Raw genomic sequence first — 20,234 nt, forward strand, 5'->3', positions numbered from 1 at the left:
TATTTATTTATTATTATTATTTTATTTTATGTTATTTTATGTTGTAACCATGTTTTATTTTAACCATGTTTTATTTATTTATTGTTTTATTTAAACTCATTTATACATTATATATTTATTATTCTAGGGCAGAATCTAAAACTAAATCTTTATTTGTAAAGGTTAAAGCCAATTAATGATTACATTTAAATATTTGCTAAAAGAAGTAAAAAATACATCCTTGTACTATTTTTTTTTGTATATTGATTAACAAAAATTCTTGGAAAAAAAGGTATGAATAGTTCTAAAAGGCCAATTTCAGATAACATACACACCTCCTTTTAAAAAGGCCAGATAGCAGATTGTAATGCTCACCACCACCTAACCCCGAAGTAATAGGCGGACCCAGAGTAGGGATATTATTGACAAACAGTGGTGTGTTTATTATGAAAAGCTAGGCAAAATGTAAAATCCTTTGGTGGGTAAAACCCTGCACATATATGAATTGTTACTGTGTATTAAGTGTTTTTCCTGGAGCTCCATGTAAATTAAGAGAAATCATATAAATGTGCAGTTCTTGCATCAGCTGCCCCCACTGACTACAAGATAATGTAACATTTTCCAACTGGAAGACTTTCTTTTGAAGACTATAATGCTATATCAGGCAATTATAATAAAGCACAGGCAGATTAAAAAATAGAGAAGATCAAGGCAGAATGTCACAAAAGTGACTATTCACAATAGGACAACACAGGGAAGCATACAATAATACAGCAGGTGTCCTAGTCACCCTCCAGCTACAACTAAAGGAAGGGATTTTGCAGGGAATCATCTTTGAGCACCTATAGCCATGCAAGAACAGATAACAGAATATAAATAATTGTAGCTGTGCATTACAGATGTGATTATTCTACTCAAAAGCATTAAATGCAATTTATTTGCATCAGTTATTTACTTTCCCTGTTTTTTTTCCTTTAGGAAAGATCTCAAATCATGTGTCTCAGGTCAATAAAATTTTAGTTACATGTAATTCTTTCTTTACTGGCACGGGAAATGATTGCCATTTGTCTGAAATTCTTTTCAGTGTGTACAGTGCAGAGTCAATTTTCTAGGTTGTTTGTACACAGTGTAATAAAAATAAACGTCAATTTGCTGGAATATTATCCATAACTGATAGTGTGCACAGAGTAGAACAACACCCCCGGCAACATTAGTAGGGAATCAAATGTGAAATAAAACTAATTGTGGATGTCATGTGTCAAGAATCACAGACAGGATTTTATAATGGAGTTATTTTAAAGGAGAAGCATTGTTCCTTGGATTTGCAAGTATTACATTGCGTACATACCATTGCAGATTTCATCTGTATTATGAACATACGCACACAGGTTTAACAAAATTAACCTGCACTGTATGTACCATTAAATGGACATTTACGGTGTGCTGTGGATGCAGCTTAAAGTTTTAAATCAGCAATTTCCGCATAAGCACAAAATAGCACCACCACAGACAATGGAGATGATGCTGGACTACTGACGCTGGATGGGACCATGGCTACAAACAACAAAGTCATAAAAATAGAATCTGATGACCAGTGCTTCAAATTGGGGTCAAAAGAAGTCTCCATATGCACAAATAAATGGAGACTTCCAACAAGTATAAAAGTCTACTAAACATTTAATGGTGCGGTCAGTGTACTGTTGTATGTCAAGGCCTGACCCACCAAAAACAGGTATAAGGAAGGCTGACGTTACTTTCAAGAGGCTTTGATGGCCCTTAAATATATTTTACAGGAATATTATTGAAATAAAGGAGAGTAGTACAACTCTGGGCTCACTCAAACTCCTTTCCTTACTGGATCACCCCAACACCAGTATTTTGCGTTGATTCTTGGTGCAGTCATATCATAAGCCCTCTTCAACCAGTTTTTGGTCTGGCAATGAGTGGATCTCACAATAAAATCCATGATGGACTTTGGTTTTAAGGATGCGAGTCCCACCTGCTTAATACTTTATCTTTGCCTCTAAGCATTACTGCAGTGAATAAGGCTACCCTAGTCCCTTGTCTGTATTCTGGAGATCAGAAAAAGGAACCGGCTCATAACATAGCCACCATAGGCTCCCTATTAGCTCATATAGTGATGTGGAAAAAATATCAGCACTATGAAGTTTCTTGCAGATTCAGATTTAAGGCTTCATTGCGATTGGTGATGCAGAGGAGAGAGAAAGTTAAACAGCACAGAAACAAGAAGTATGCTCCTAATGACTCCTTAGGGAGCAGTATGTGCTTATTCCACAAGGAAGTAAACAGAGCTCAGATAAAGACCAGCAGATAACATTCTGATTTTAGCACAGTTGCTCTGTTTACTGGAAGGCATTAAAAAGGCACTGTATACTTCAATTGTTGTTTAGCATTGCTATAAATTGTTAATAAATCCCAGTCATAAAGAGATCAGTGAAATACAAAATACACAGTAGCACTGCCAATGAAAATAAAGCTGTACAGGAAGTAAATGTCTAAGACATGAACACATGCATTGCATGGATAAAAATACAATATGCTTTTACTTGCAACACTAGAGCTAGTTATGAACCAAGGGCAACCCAAAATAATTAATCATTGCTAAGGAATATTTCTATTCTTCTGCTCATTTGTTCCTGTCCCCCTATGAATACAGTTACAAAAATATGTAAACTCTAGTCCAATGTGAGGTTATTGGCTGGACAATATATATATGATACATATAGATAAACTAAACAGTAGTCATGCAGCTCCCAATAATTTTGTGTTTTGAGCAGTTCATTATGGCTAGATCAGTATTTTGGCAATACTGGAAAATGCCAGAAAAATTGTTACAGATAACAGCAGTTAAGGGCTAATTTAAACTCACGTGAAATATTCTTTCTCAAAAAACAGCTGAATTGGCACCCCTCACATATACTGCATATTGGGCCCACACACGCAATGCTGCAGCTTGTTGCATGTTTAGGTCTTCATTAGACTTACAAAACATGCAAGTGGTGCAATCTATTCCCAGTTAAAGAACTGCAGTCTTCATCTTATGAGAATCTGATGAAGATCAAAGGTGAATTATGTGTTATAAACTAAATGTAGCCTTTTGGGAAATAGAGGGCACCACCAGGTCAGGTGAGGTTTATGTGGGGTGACACAAGTTGACCTTAATATCTCGAACCCTGAAAGGCAGCAAGCTCTCTTTGCTGAGCTGCATTTTCAAAACTGTCAAATCAAGTCTCTTTATAATATGAGTATGGAATTATGCAAGTACATTATTATTCAATAGGAGTACAGCGTTAGTATATTATTAACTGATATGCCTGACAAAGTGGTCTAGTGTTCTGAAAGCGTACATTAGTCAGATGATTAAAGGTATGATTTTTTTAGTGCAAGTTCCTTTTTAACTCATATTTTCATAGCTAAGACTGTACAACTTGCCTGTCCTGTTTCATTTTTTTCAGAGAAATGAAATTAATTGAATAAGCTGCTTGTGCTGTGTTGATGACAATTTACCCACACACACTCCATGCCCGTGACAAATTGTAATCCTCAATACTAGAATAAAGGACAAGCACATCCCCAATCCCCCAGTGCCGACATCCATTTTCAGTTCACATTTTCCCTTTAGTGAACGATTGACATCCAGTGATTCCCCTCTCCCAATGCAGACCCCTCCTCAGTGTAAGTAACACACACACACATACACACATACACACACACACACACATACTGCAAACTTTACCCCCAGTTGAGGACCCTCCTCAGTGCAGAACCCCCCCCAGCCCCAATGACAGACTTCCACTCAATGCGGACACCAACACAATCCCCTATACTGGTGCAGGCCACTCCTAAGTATGGACCCCTTTCCCACAGTGACATACCCACCATTTTTTCAGCCCCCCCCCCCCCCAATGACAGAACAATGACAGTGCCCCATATACCCCCTAGAGAGAGGGTAGTGGATGTACCAGTAACAGCACAGTGTCACACAATGACACTTGCAGGTTGACAGCTGGTAGAGGATCCTTGTGATATAATTACCTGACCTGTAAAAGCCCCACAGGGGCAGCTGCTGGGAGCTCAGATTTTATTGGTGTAGTCATTTCCCCAGAACTACATCACACTAGAGCCTGCACCTATGTACAGTGTTGGGGAAGCTCTTAGGAGTCACGGTAATATTTATTTGCTGTGTGAGAAATAAATGTATGGGGATAAAGTGGGGCAATGAGGGGTGTGAGAAAGGTGGAGTTCTAGAGCAGGGCTGACAACACCGACTGGTAATTCAATTCAGCAAAGGCTCTATGTTTTCATCCCAAACATGAAGTTAGGAAAATAATCAATTCCTGCCAAATCAACAGTAATTTTTATACTTGCAGCATTTTTAAAAGGGATAAAACAAAGATAAATGTTCAGACATTACATACATGTCCTAATATGGCAAACAACTAAAAGCCAAAGAAGCCATAAAATCTTAAACTCTAGTAGGGATATCCCACAAATGGACTGCTGAAGAGTAAGACTCAGGTGGCAGGGCTTCGGGTTGTCAGATCCACCCATATCTAAACAAAAACAGAATAATTGAATCTATATATATTAAAAATCATCATTCTTTTGTTTCTTTAATTGCTGGTAGGATGAATTACACATTGGCTTCTATACCACCCAAGGATTTCCATGGAGGGATATGTTTTAGCAGAATTAAACAACTGCTGCAGTCATTACAAAGCCAAAAATCGCAATTTGCCCACAGGATGAATTCTGTATATTGTACCATAAACACATATTTGGAGGGATCACACCTTTATGATGATCTTACTGAACAGTATGCAAGTACAAACAATTGTGGTCACATCTCACCAAAATAAACACAACAATCCAACAACAATTTATTCCACTAGTATTCATTCAACAATAAAAATATTAGAACATAATTGAGTCCGCTCTAATTGCTTCAAAACGCATCAACTTCTGCATAGCACAACTCCTCATATAATTCAAATGTGCTGCCCTGACACAGAGGTGATCGATAATGACAGTGTCAGTTCTGAAATTCTGTATCTGTCAATCACGTACACTGAATTCAAAAGTGTGTGCTTCCTGTCAGCTGTCATCATATTTGTGACTGTAAATGAATAACCAAAGGCTTCCAGCAGGAATCCTCAGTGCTGATCCATATTGCATGGATGATGCAAAACTGGGAACACCATGCTCTGAACTAAATTCTTTTACTGTCAACAAAAACTGAATCGCTTTATTTAGAATATTACTAGCTACAATGCATTACTAGTTGCAATGGTTTTGCAGAGAATACAGACATAATCACAAATAAATGATGAAACAGACTGGTGTTCTAAACAGAAGGATAGAAGAATGCGCAAGTCATAATGGATTAGCTGGGTGACGTCTCAAGAGTGACAGCTGTCTGCGCCGAGACTAGCATTGCCCATGCTTGTGTTTTAGATGGGGTCGTCTTTGCTCCATGAGACAAGCAAGCGTTTAGGATGAAACCATTGTAAATTAAATGGATAGCCATTCCAGCATAACATTAGTCCAGGCTACTAAATATTCTCCAAGATTTAGGCAGCCTTACCATATCCTACAACAGTTACAAAACAGATAACAAGCAAACCGCTATGCTAAACGTCCATTTAGCCAGATTAGAGATTTCCGTGTGTACTAATGCCTGAAACAGAACACGGCTTTTAGCAGCTGAATATAAGCAGCTAACACTAAGGTGCTCAGCTGTCTACTGCAGCTATGTACCAAGCTGCATCTGTGTATGGATGGCACTCCATGGGCTCTTTGTAGTGCCTATACAATGTATGAATTAAGTCACTCCCCATTTGTACATCATGTTTTTTTTTTTCTCTTTGGCATTACGTCAACAATTACAAAGCAACAAGAACCCAAACAACTTCACGCATGCTGGAAAACACATCTACAGAGAAATATTATTAATGATATTCATGATGTAATCAGCTGACGGATTGTGGGAGCCTTGCAGAATGAAGCTGTAGTCATTGATATACCGCTCTCCATGGCTATTATTATAGGTGCATTCAGCTGGCCGTATTCTCAACACCTGAAAATATACATCAGTCATTTTTATGCTTCTTTCAATAATGGAAATATTTTTTGCATTTTTACAACTGCTTCTATTTTCGGTGTTGCATATAAAGTTACAGCATTACGTCATTAAAAAAAAAATTGTATTTAATTTCAGGTTAAGAGAAGCAGCAAGCGCGGTTCCTGTTTTGACGTCAAACTGAAAGAATTAAGGCATGACATTTACGGTTCCTATTTCTGTACTAGGGGACATCCAGTGTGAGTATATGACGTTATCATTGGGTATATGGATGGGTGCACACAAAGGATGATCACAGCTAAGGCGCACAGATCCTATTGCCTTCCATCAGCAAATCTACATTGCCACCAAGTAATGTCACAGGGTCAGCGCTTCCATTACCAGCAATGGTAAGCAGCTGCAGATTGTTCTTCAGAAGACTACAGCAAATCAACATGCAAACTTATACACTGTCAACTAAAGTCCATCTTGATTGAAAATGACTGCCATAGGCCAGCCCTCTGACTACTTTTATGATGTAAGTGACAGTTCTACATCATTACCATGCAGACAATGATGAATGGAGAAGGGGGGGTGGTAGGTGAGGAGGGGGGGGGGGATCTGGTTATGACAAGCAGGTCATCAGCACTTCCAGCTCTTACTTTCTCCAAAACACAGATCACTAGTGAAACAAGACCCCCAAGTGCTCTCCAATAAACACTGACACATTGCATCCCATCAGCTCACTTCTATGCACACACAACTTACAATACAGTATGGAAAAATCAGCACTTTTATACAATCACACAACTGATCAATGATGAAGAACATAAATAAAAGCAATGTGACATGATCTAGGCAGATCTGATTAATACAAGTATGACTGTTTGGGACCATGTCAGATGGAAATGCATGTTTTATAAGAAATGGAATAGTCACAGACCTGAGTAGAAGCTGCAGAGCAGTAGGAAGGGTTTCGTGGGCCTTATAGAGAATCCCCTGTCTGTGCCTTTCTCATACACACATACACAGACTCCCTCAGCTGCTCAATGCAGTTCTCAGGAAATGAATGGGGGCACACAGAGAACTGTTGTACTTGCAAATGACTTACCGGGATCACATGATCAGCTAAATCTAGGGTGGGCCAGTGGGTGGAAGCTTTCATAAACAAGAGAGGACAATATACTGGGAGTCTTAGCAGCGTGCATCGAGTTACACCAGGGCCCCTGCAAGGGGGGTGCGGACGGACGGCGGAGATGGCACCCTCGCTTTCATTGGCTTCTCCACTCGCCGGACGCTGGAATTGAAGTCTGATTAATGCCAATAATCCGGGGCGAGCAGGGGATGAGTCGCTGTGTTGTATTCCGATGACAGATGTAGATTAGAATATATGAAGATGGAGGCGCTGCTGCTGTGTGAAATCCCCTTTCTTGTCAGTGAACCCCTCCCTGCTCCCACCCTGAGGAGTAGGAGGCTACACCCACAGACTGGCTGTGTATATCTGCCTGGAGATGTCAGGCAGCCTGCAATATCTCCCCTACCTCTGCCATGTCACAAGCTGGCCAGGACATTTCAAGCTACCTCATTTATTACTGGCCACTTAGTCATATGCAGAAGATGGCTTCTGTTCTATACTAAAGATTTACTAAAGTGTAATTAGCAGGCAATCATATGATCAGCATCCTTTACAACAAGAAACATAGAAAAGAATTCTGGTTGCTATAGGTTACCTTCGGTCAGAGATTATTACAGAACAGGTTTTAGGCAAGCTAGCAGCCTTGGCCCCCATGTGATAAATTGGCAAAGATTGCTACTGGCACAGAGTATAACCAGCAATATAACGATTTAACCCTTTAATAAATAGAGCAGACACTGAACTGGCCACAGCCTTTATTTTATATATACGAGTTACCATTCAAAAATCTGGCAACCTCTGGACCTGATGAATGCCGGATTTTTGAAAACTCCGGATTTTTTATAGGTATATATGCTGTAAATATTTTACAGAAAATGACTACCTGTACAGTCCTTTAAATGGATGCTGAATCCATAATGGGGCTATACAGCAGCAAATAAATGAGAAGGAATGAGCAGGAAAGCAGTACAAGCAAGACCCAACAGCTGATTCTGGAGTACAGCGCCATCAAAACATAAACGGCGCCTCCAGTAAACTGTAAATTTGAAAATTCGCTCCAAAATCCATGCTGGAAATCTGAAGGAATCAGATTATAGATGGCCGGATTTTTGAATGTCAACCTGTATAAATAACATGAAAACCATGGGGGAGGCTGCTGCTTGGTTTACTATGCAACAGTTAATTCTTTATCTTTTTAAATTACTGAGAGTGTGAGCCAAGATTATTGGAGGCATGAGACAAGTGTCAACCTAGCACCCAACATAGCACCCATCATGAAGATGATTCTCTCCTCCTCCTAATTAAATAAGAAAAGTAAGGGGGAGCACGGCAACATCTATCCCCTGCTGGCATAATCCAATAATGGGAGCTTTGCAGTTGCTTCTGCTTCCCCATCAATCATTCTCATTCTGTATTGGCATAGTCCCATAACACACCCACTGCACCACCTACAAATGCACTGCACATGCAGACATACACATCTCTGGTTGTTGATGTGGCCCCTGGACATCCCTGCCCGGTATTGCTTTGTGGATGTCCCAGCGCTGTCTATTCCATGTTACATAAATATTATTCTCAGAAATAGCAGCTTGATCCCTGCCCTGGGATATTGGGCAGAGCGTAAAGGAGTACTCTCCTGCTCTGCATTTGCAAAAAGGCTACACTTACCCATTCAAAATTAAGCTAATGTTTGGTAAAATATTAAGTTAAACAAAAAGAATTAAAGAAAAAAAATCTTTCTCTCTAAATGAAAAATTAATGCTCCAGTGTATGTATAAAACCTAATGTATCCCTTCTATGGTTTACTGGTATCTAGTGCCATATGAACATTGAAAAAGAAAACAATCTGGTCATGCGATATAAATATATTGCAATGCGCAATGACATACAAAATAACACACGTGCAGTAAAGCATCACAACCATCTGAATGTGGCCTTTAAACCTTCAAAGCTTTAGCCAGAGAAAACATACATAGAGAATGAATGCAACTTATTGATATCCTGGGAACCGTGGCAGATGAGACCAAATAAGTAAATATGGGCCCCACACAGGAAAGTTCCACTTATATTTGTTGACAGTTGATAGAGATCTGCATTCCACATATTTGCACTTTGGCCGTGGTACCCAGATCTATTTCCTGCAGGCCTTTTGGGGCTACGCTCATTACCATTCAAATCCTCCATTCACTCTCTGGTGTCCTAACTTGGGAGCCTGCAAATATCTGACCCAGTTGGGGCCCTGACATTCCTAACACAATATTGGCTTTCCGCCCAGAACTACCAAGGAAACGGGCAGGCAGGAATCATTTGAGATATCCCTAGCTATTGCAAACACAGGGCCATAACACTGTGTTTATAGCTAGAAATATAAAGAAATGGGTGTAGATCGCTATATATTACATAATGATTTTGGGAAGCTGCCATTGCTCCTTCTGCAGCCAGTTCTGCACTATTTATCATGCAGCAAGACACGGGCTAATATTGATGTAATGTAAGTGCTAAATACACATATTTGCATTTCAGTAAAGACGCAGAGATAAGATGAAGCAGCTTCGATTTTTATTTTTTTTTTCTTTGCTTTACTATATACGAGGCTCTAGTTGATGCTGTTTAAAAATTAGCATATTTTTCACAACACAGCCAGTTAATATATGTCCCCCTGGGTTTAGTTAACTGACAACAGAGCATCTTTTTAACATAGTGAGGTGATGTGTCTAATGAATTCCAAAATTAGAAGGCCTATAATACTGTTCAGTGTTTCCCTAGAGGCACTTTCCATTCCAGGGAAGACTAATGGTTGCTTCATGAGAGGCCAGTGCAGCATTAGGAACTGAGAAAAGCCCAGTGTGCTGCACTTCACATATTCTGCAGCTGCAGAGGAGTATGTCAGAGAGACAGCCGTTGCTATGGGAACTCAGGATGCTGAGCACAGTAGCACACACTCACCATGTTCCTTCCCAGCCCTGCAATGGTTTAACCCTGTGTGTATCACAATTACTACATAATCAGGGAGAAGAACACGCAGGGGATGTGCTACACAAATATTAAAAAAAAAAAAGTTTGCAAATTTTAACCTAAATGACTAAAAATGTAATTAGAAAAAGATGCATTTCCATCATCATACCTACTAACAACTTTCACTACACATTGTACTTTTTTTGGTAGTTTATAGTCAGCTGGGAAAATAAAATTATTTAAAACTCAATTCTAGTAAATCTTTTTATAAAATAGGGAATCTGATATTCCCTCAAACATTCCCTGGTGGGAATCAGTTACTGCAATTGAAACACTTAGGGCCTGATTTATTAAAGCTCTCCAAGACTGGAGAAGACACACTTTCATCAGTGAACCTGGGTTATCCTGCAAACCTGAAATAGATCTGGTCCAGGATTGAAAACATTTGCTTAGGAAATGACTTTAAAGAAAATAATTCCAGGTTTGCTGGATCACCCAGGTTCATTTATGAAAGTGTATCTTCTTCAACCTTGGAGAGCTTTATTAAATTAGGCCAATAGACCTAGAAGATTCCTATGAGCGAATATTTAGATATTAGGCTTGATATCTCTGTCTCCCAAGTGAACTAAATATGAATCCGAATACAAAAGAGTAGATGTTATTGTGCATTACAGGAATGGCAGAATCATTTTTTTCACATGTTCAATTTCTCTTGGAAATTTTATTGACTGCTGGTTGGTAAAATGGATTCAATATGCATACATACAAACACATCACATTCACCACTTAACCAATGCTCAGGAGCTACCGTAATATTATAGTATAAAGGAAAACTATATAAAATTGCCACAATGCACAGCCAGGTGGGTGATACCCCAATTTCTTGTTGCAGCTTTGCATTTTTATCTTACCTCACTTTCAGGGCCATGAATACCCATCACCGCACCACTAATTCATTCTGTGTGAGCAAGTAGTAGACAGTAGTAACTGCAACATGTTAGTGTCGCCCTACTGGTATTACAATGTAGTAAAGGGTTTTAAATAACTGTCCAAATTACAACTCCTATTCGTAATTCCTATTCGTAAAACCAATTCATTTATATGCATTTTGTCTCTGTATTTGGTGGTTTTCTTGGAATTTTATTTTAATCTTTGACCCTGGTAAATCTATTGTGTTACATGTTCTAAGTCTACCTTGAGTCTGTAACTATGACATCTCAAATCCTAAAAATTAGGACAGAAACCTTGCAGATTTATACAGTGTTTCAAGTTAAAGGCTTCCCTTTGTCCTCTTATGAAATACAATACATACAAAAAGTTACCTACAATCCAGTTTTGCCCTCTTTGTAAAAAATCTGTATTAACATTTTAGTATCAGACTACACTTGTTCATAGTCTCAGATACTAAAAAGGAGATTTCCACATATATTTGCAACAGAATGCAACATCATCTGCTTTACTATTATTAGTTCCAAGCAGGATTTAAATGAGGTCTTTTGTGCTGACTGGCAAAATTTGACAAGGAATAAACAAGGCGTAAAGTAAGGAAAGTCTCTACTCTGCATGTACAACAAAACCTTACCAGATCTGTTACTTTCTAGAATACAAGCTCTAATGAGATTTCAGACATACTCTACTATGGAATGTGACCACAGCTTTTTTTTTTAAAGAAGAACTGCAATGAATAAGAGTCAAACTTAAAACAAGCACATACAGTGCAGTTAGATGTCAAAGTACATTTAATAGGCATATTTTAGACATGTATTACGTGTTTATTTTGCACTAGCTGTTCACTTTTCAAAATGCATTTTGAATTTAGTAAATGGTGAAGTGAATTAGGTAAAGCTGTCGTCATTTTGAAAAGAATCCTATTACTTTCCCATATATCTTTTCTTGGCTCACTTATTAAAGTGAATTATTATTCTGTAGATAAGATTTACACTTTATGCTTACAGTAAAACTACTTTTTTTGCAAATACATTTTCATTTTTCACCTTTTTTATACAGTGTAAATAAAAAAATACAAAACAATATTGCCGAAAGAAATAATAGTTTGTGTCCCCCAAAACCAACATATGTACTTTATTACCTTAAAGCGTAACTATACTAAAAACAAATAAAATTACACTTACCATTAATCCTGCAGGTCCCTCAATGGTGCTGGTCCTTCCGACCATCTGGTCCCAGGTTGTCCTAGAATTACCCTTCATTCCGGCGCCGTGGAAGTGCCGGGCGCCGCTATCTTCTCTTCTGGTATTCTTTCTTCATCACCCATTCTCGCACTGCGCAGATGCGAGATCGGGTGACATAGCCGCTGTGAAGGGGGAAAAAAAGAGTGCATGTGTGACATTGGCATCTCTTACTCTAGGAGGAAAAATGCCCCTTCTGCACATGCCCGAGATAAGGGATTGCATAGAAGGAGCAGCCAGAGCCTTCCGAGATGCGTGCCATAGGTATCCCGGGTGTTCCGCGGTTCCATTAGGTCTTGATTGCTGTGTCAATCAAGACTTAAAGGGGTGGTGCTGCATCCTATTTTTTTTTTTTTTTTTAAAGGTGTTGGCCTTAAAAAAAAAAACACCAACATTTTTACTGTATATATAAGGGCTGTCTACCCTTCTATGTGAAGTAAAAATGTTGAGTTTAGGTACGCTTTAAGTAATGACAAAGTTATCACCAAATAAACAAACCTATAGTGAAAATGTAAAAATTGCTCTGGTCCAAAAAGACAAGAGTTAGCACCAATGACTTCTGTTCAATCCCTGATCCACTGGCATCAGCTGGTTGAGTAAATAAAGGTTAAGAGACTATTCCCCAAAAAGACTGAATGTTTACTCAGCTTAGTAAATCATGTACAAAATATAATAAAAAATAATTTCTTGCAGGTCTGGATGGGTGTTTTTTAATAATACCAATTGTGATTATGGTATAGAACACTTTGAAACATTAAACAATATTGTCATACTATTTCAAAAAGTAAATGTGGAAATAGGTCAGCCCAATAAAATCTGGTGCATAAGAAATAGAACTGTGCCATAATAGGGTATGAAGAAGGTTGGTTGGGTAGGGGTAAAGGAAAGGGGATGGACAGGAAGAAGATGTTGACTGTATTTTAAAAGGAATGCAAATATCCACCCATTAAAACAAATCTTAGTATACAATATTTACTCATCAGTAATGCTCATTCATTTAGATATAATGGTCTGTGAGCATCAGTTGAATGACACAGATGGGTAGATGCCTCAGTGAGATTCATTGGTGGTGAAAAGATTTCTGTCCGTGCCTTTATCACTCAAGCTGAAAAAGTGGTTGACTTCAGCTTAAGTAATTTCAGAATAGAAAGTGAGTTTGTTTATTGGAAGCCAAGATCTAGCACACACACTCCTATGATAACATGTGAAGTAATCATTTTTATAATAAACACAGTCAGAACAATAATAAGTGCACAACAATAGTTTCAAAAATTCAATAGTAGCAATTTATCACTGCAATATCTTGTCTTTGGCTTTTGAGACTTATGCCAAAAATGATTTTATCTAATTATTTTTATGCTGGTAAATAATCAAACTAATTATATTTTTTAATATTTAAATTCTATTATAAAATACACTTCACTTTTTATTTAATATGAGTACCCTTGTTAAATATTCAGCTCAGATTAAATCAGGGAGCATAATGATTTGATTAGCTACTTGCTTAGCTTACTTAGAGGAGATGTTTAACTGCATTGATATTATTCATCATAATACATGTCATACTAAATAGTGCTTGCATTTTAAAGATGTCCTCAAGAGTGAGTTTGGAACATGAAATTAAATTGCTTGGAATGAATGTGAGGGAATTTCAAAGATACATTATACTATAAAACATTTAAATACATACACATCTTAGTTATGCTGAATGCTTCACAAATCAGTAGAATACTAAATTCCCTACCCCAATGTCCTGGAGTAAAAATTACTATTTTTATTATTATCATTACTGTTGTTTTTTTTTTTAATATTAGAGCCAGTCTGATGTGTAAACAGATTAGCTGCTATTCTTTCAATACATTTGACTAAGTTTCCACATATACAGTGGAACTACACTCACTTTACAAAATTAAAGATTGGGCAGCTGGTTATTGCAGAAGGGGTAGCACCAGTTGAGTTTCCTTGTATCTCATTAGTTGTCCATCACTGCAGTGCATGTTGTCATACGAAAAATGTCTGCATGTACAGGTTTTTATCAATTATTAATGTATGCGGACTGGTTTACAAAGACCCAAGTTTATATACTACAATGACCTTCTGTATACAGTTCACTGTTCCTTTAAAAATGTACATTTAAAATCTATACAGTTCACTGTTCACTAGTCACCTAATTGCCTTTGGTACTTTGAGTCACTAACCCAGAAGTATGCAGATAAGGATTCATAGCATTACTCTTTTTTTTTATGCATACTTGTTCTATGTAAGTGATTTAGAAGTATTGAAGTCAGTGGGTCAGCAGAGTAGTCAGTCAACTAAAACTTTCAATCAGCAATAGCAGTCCGCTTTTTTTTTCTCAGGAAAGATTAACTTTAATACTTTCAAAACAACAGAGAGTAATTCAGGCATTTGTAACAGGTGGATAACTTATTCCAGCCTTTACTTTTTGATGGTGCTTGCTGCCAGTTTTTATTAGATTTCCCCACATTACATCCTTTTTATTCGCCATGTAAATCAATAGAAGCACTCTTTCTGGATTATTAAAAAGAATCAAAACCCACAAATGCAAAAATCAATAGTGCAGAACAATGGAACTAAACATGAGCATCATAATAAAATGTAAATAAGTATGATCAAGTGGAAATGAAAGGTAACAAGATGCAGTAGGCAGTAGCAATCACGGTGTACATTTGTCTCTTTTATTTCAGCAAGTGCCTAATAAATGGTAACATGCTTGATGTGTGTTAGATATGCAATAAATCTGAAGGCAGTCATTTAAAACCTTGAAATATATACACATTGAAATCCAGGAGAAAAAAAAAGTGCCAGTCGTAAATACAAATGCAAGTCTCTCAATCTCCTGTTGAAATAGAGGCCCTATTAGCATTTTAGCTGTCAGTTTATATTGAATTAAATAAGAAAACACTTCAAAGGTAATGAATATTTCTATTTACATTTACTCCCAGAACAAAACAACGAGTTGCTTTTGTGCAAGAAGACAAATGTGAGTTATTATTTCTTGTGTGGAATAAGCCAGTCTACTATTCACGCACAACAATATAAATAAATTGATTAAAAAATGATAATAATAACAATGTCCTTTCCTTGTAGCCTGTGCTTGCAATTTATCATTTGCTTGGTTGCTGAAAGTTTGCACTTAAATCAATTGATAGGGTTTCCTGTCACATCAAAATGTGAATGTCACATTAATGTAAAAGCAGTAATGCATGTATCTTTTTACTTCATACAAAAAAAAAAGGAAAAGGAATTGAAGGGAAAAGGGACATAAAGTCAATATATTGGCATACCTCATATATATTTTTAACTCCAGCTAAAAACAGCTTAGTTCAGGACCAACCTTAGCTTGTGATTGGACAATGAAAGAGCTGCAGCGCATCTAAATAATTGTTCCTCTGCTTCCTCCTCTTCTATTTCCACAGACAGCACTATGTAAACCTATTTGGTTTACAGTACCACACCTACCAATCCCAGTCTCAGATCAGTTATGCAGGAAATTGCAGGCTGATTTTAAAACAGATTCAAGTACTTATGGTAATTCTATATAAGAAACGGGTGGGGCCAGCTATTTTGAGGGCATGCTGTGCTAGTGGTATACAGGGAGTAACTTCCCAGTCCTGAAATATAAGTACATATACTAAATATTATATACTATAGTACATATACTAAAAAAAATTTGAATTTCTATAACCTGATATTATCTTATAATTTTAATTCTATGCTCCTTTTCCACTGTCTGTTTTATTATTGAAGAAAGTAAAGAAGTAAGAAGAAAATTGTATTAGTGTTCTAGTAAAGGAAATTGTTAGGATTGTAAAAGATCAAGGGTATCCTGGGTGGAGCAACCCTGCTGCAGCGAATGGTTAGCGTGACTTAAAGGAGGGGCTTAAAGGAGTACTGGTAAGTTACTTACCTAACCCCACAGTGATCTAGGACAGGAGTTCGTAACACAGAATGCAATAGTGCCAAGAGTGTACACAGAGTGCAGAAGAAAGTCATGTACAGGGTTCAGAAGGAATGAGAAATTAATCCACAGCATGAAGGGTTGATGACTAAGTAACGTACAGGTTGTATGGAAAAGAGTAAGCACAGAATGATTCCCAAGCAATAATCTCCCCCAACACCCTTATGGGAAACCACATCAAGCGCAAATTATCTTTACCTGATTTGTTTTTATATGGCCTTGGCAGTGCCCTCTCTATCCAAAACTAAATAAAAAGCTTGACATACATGGTAACTATCAGATAAATAACTTTTGTTTATTTTTCTGTGAAATAGCAGACAACATGAGCTTGAGGACTGTAATTACTCCAGAGACTCTGATAAAGAAATTAATTTTTATATATGTTTTATTCAATATTCACAAAGTTGTGATTACCCAATTTTACATTGCAGCAAAATGTAGGGTAATGAAAATCCAATGCACTGAAATTGGAGCACGTGCTCATAATGTATATGTGTATAATACTGCATTGCAGCACACTATGTAAAGATCCACCTTGCTGCATTTATGGATGTCTTGCCCTATAGGTTCCTTTCAAGTTATTGAAATGGGAAATCTCCAAATGCAACACATAAATTGATACATACAGTGTGCAGTATATTAGTACAAATTGTTATGGGGTTATACTGTGAACAAATCATTACTTTGCAGAAGACAAGAGTGACAAGGAAAGTTATATGTTTTCAATGAGCTCAGCTTTAAGAATTAGCACACAGGAGTGAGAAATCTTCCTTCAAATATTCCAAGTTTTTTTTTACCACTGTAGCCTACATAGGTATTTGTGTTTGGAAAGAGCAGGAGGATCAGTGAATGCCATCTGTGGTTATGTGGTGATGGAATACTGCAGTCTTTTTCAACCTAAGATCTATATCTTGAACTCATGGTTCATTAGTATAAAGTATTATAAAGTAGTATGAAGTATTAGTATTCATTAGTATGAACAATAAGTTGATCTATAAAAAAAATAAAATAATGCGGCATACTGAACATTTTTGAAAAACAGGACTGCAGAACTGCAATATACAACAATTTTTTTCAGTATAAATGAAAATTAAACAGTAAAAGAACCCACATCAGTGGTCATTGGGAGAAACACCACTACATTTTTGTCATTAGGTATAAGAACCCATAAAATTGGTGATTAATGGGAGAAGGGTGTCCATTGATGCCCAGTGTAAGAAGAAATCCCTTATACGAGGGGGTGCTGAGAAGTTCCTGGCTTTGCCCAAAAAGAAGAGGGCCAGAATTATAAAATATCACATTTATTCAACATATTCCCCCAACAGTTTTAAGAATCACAAAGACCTGATACTTGTCGTATGCCCCCACACTCATTTTTAAATTTCATCTAGAAAGGGGGCAATACCAGGGACTTCCCAGCACCCTCCCATATTGATGGTCAGTGTGAGATAAACCCTGTTGCATTGGTGGTTAGAGGTAGAAGAACCCTCTAACATTGGTGGACTAAGGACCCCGGTACATTAGTAGTCAGTGAAAGGATGACATTACCTTGATTATCAGTAGAAGAAGGACCCCTTTTGTGGTGTTTATTGAAAAGAATGTCATCGTAAAAGTAGCTCAGAGATCATTGGTAAAAAATGGTTACTTTTCAAGAGGCAGAAACTATTATTAGTTTGAAAAACTCCTAGATATTTCTTTGGTACATTTTCTGACAGCTTCCAGTAATCAATATTATTGTACAGCAGATCCCATGTCTTATCCCTGCCTATTACCATTAATTATTTATTGTGCATTTATACTATTACTACTGAACGGCAACAACTATACTGTGTTATTCTTGCTTCTAGATTGTTGTAGTTTGTTAACAAAAACTTTTTTTTTGTCAAGCAGATTATATGCCCAGCATATGATTTCATATTGTGCATTTTCTTTATATCTAATAGCTTAAAGTAAACCTCCCACTACATTGTGGACACTCAAATATTTTAAAACAAACCATTGACCTCTGTAGATTCAAGCAATATGAAGCAATTCATCCTTAAAATTCCTGAATTTTGCCTGAATTTTCCTTGGACTGTACATGTTTTGTATGACAGTATAAGGCATAACACAATTCCAACCAATTTTGTGGCAAGAGCTCATATGACTAGCTGTACTCTGTGAGGTGTTGTGTCGCAATTTTAAACTATATAAATGGGACAATAAAGAAGTATATTGTTTCATTACTTTGTTTTAAAGTTACATTTTTTGTACACATCTAATTATATGGTATACATTCTTAACTTTTGCTGTGCACGGACAAATTAAACACTAAAGATCCATTGATTGTTATCTTTAGGCTGTGGCTGGGACCTTGCAGGCCAGCATTTAATTTGGCCCTGAGATTTAGGATCATGGTATGCACGGTGTAATGAAGAAGTGAGGTTTTTGTGTTGTTTGTTAAGTAAGATAATCTTGTCAGAGTGTACAGGAAATGCACATATCATTGCTAAGTTTAGTTATGTGTAAGCATGTTGGTGGCTTAGGCAGCAGAGGTGTAAGTGGGTTTGCATATTAACGAAGTGCAGAATAACCTTTGTTTAGGTCCGCACAGACCTACATCCTACACCCAGCCTCGGGAATCAATGGCATTGCTCAGTATAATATGCATTGAGAAAACTGGCAGCAGGTTTCCATGGTAACTATCCTGCTTTCAGCAGCAACTTTTCTGGCTTGGGAAAATAGGACTATATTATGGGGGCTTATTATAACCTTATACTTCCTCAGGAGATAAAGTAATGGTTCAAACGAGGATACCTGAGATAGAAAGGAGAAAACTTAAATTAAGTATGGTTCAGACCACATTGCTGAGCCTTTTAACTCGTTTATGTTATGAAGTGAATATGTAGAAATTCTAAACCGAGATAAGAATCTAATCAACACAATATTAATAGGAAATAGCTAACTGCTGCCTAATATTAACTCCAGGCTTAATGTATATAGACCATGAGCTGGTGAGAAGTGGAGCAAATACCACTACAATAGAAAGGAACATATATCAGAATATAGTCTCACTGTTTGATATACCAAGGGAAAAATAAACATTTCTTTTTTTGTAAATGCTTAGTGCATTTATGTGTTATATATGTAACCAAACCACTGGCCAGTGAATAAAAACTCATTACGCGAACATTGGGGGAATTGAAGCATTCGTGCTTCTTAAAACTGTATTAAACTCTAAATCTCATTAAAGCGGGCCTATTATAACATTTTTAATATTATAGAAAAGGATAGCTAATGGCAGTAAAGACTGAATGGGAAACCTGCGGCCTCCTTGGATACATACGTCATGGGATCAGGCATGTGCAAAGGGGGCTTTCTTAAATATGAAAAAAGTGCCAGTTTTTGCATTGGCTGCGCCGGACTCACTGGAATCAGATTGCAAGGAAATCTTCGAAAGTAAAGAGAAGTGATTTTTTTTAATGAAAGTCCTGCTTAAATTGTCTCCGGACTTGTATCCGAAGAACGTGTCAAGTGAGCTAACAGGAACTTTTCTTGACATCCATAACTAAGGCCATATTTAAACATCATGTTGTCCCAGGTAATACCTCAGCTCAGCACTAGTCCATAAGTACCGATACATTAAATTAGCCCATGTCTATAGCAACCAATCTGCATCCAAGTTTTTGTTTCTGCAGTATGGCAAATGAAACTGAGATTTTGCTTTATTTGCTATGAACAACAAAATCATTCCCCAGTGGAGATTGTGACTTTTGGTCATGATGGCTAGTATTTGTTTAAGTTTGGGTCAATAAATTAATTACCTACACCTGCAGAAGTGCTGGAGTCTTTATTTTATTATATACAATTTAGTCCAGCCTTAGCCTGTCTATGACAATAGGAAAATAGATGAGGTTGAAATCTATGAAGTAAATCATT

At 37.2% G+C, this 20,234-nt stretch overlaps 1 protein-coding gene across 3 annotated transcripts in view; it reads right to left on the minus strand.

Annotated features, from left to right (window-relative positions):
• The window catches only part of KLF12 (KLF transcription factor 12), a 110,540-nt gene extending 103,053 nt beyond the window's left edge, over positions 1–7,487 (minus strand). For 2 of the 3 annotated variants that reach the window (XM_072410565.1, XM_072410588.1), the window contains exon 1: positions 7,002–7,145. The gene's annotated coding sequence lies outside the window, so the exon portion shown is untranslated. Of the gene's footprint in view, positions 1–7,001; positions 7,146–7,169 lie in introns of those variants that run through there. The other variant, XM_072410574.1, reaches the window with a different exon arrangement.
• Between the last annotated feature and the right edge of the window lie 12,747 nt (positions 7,488–20,234).

The sequence above is a fragment of the Pyxicephalus adspersus genome, chromosome 1 (assembly GCF_032062135.1).
Source record: "Pyxicephalus adspersus chromosome 1, UCB_Pads_2.0, whole genome shotgun sequence".
Classification (NCBI taxonomy): Eukaryota; Metazoa; Chordata; class Amphibia; order Anura; family Pyxicephalidae; genus Pyxicephalus; species Pyxicephalus adspersus.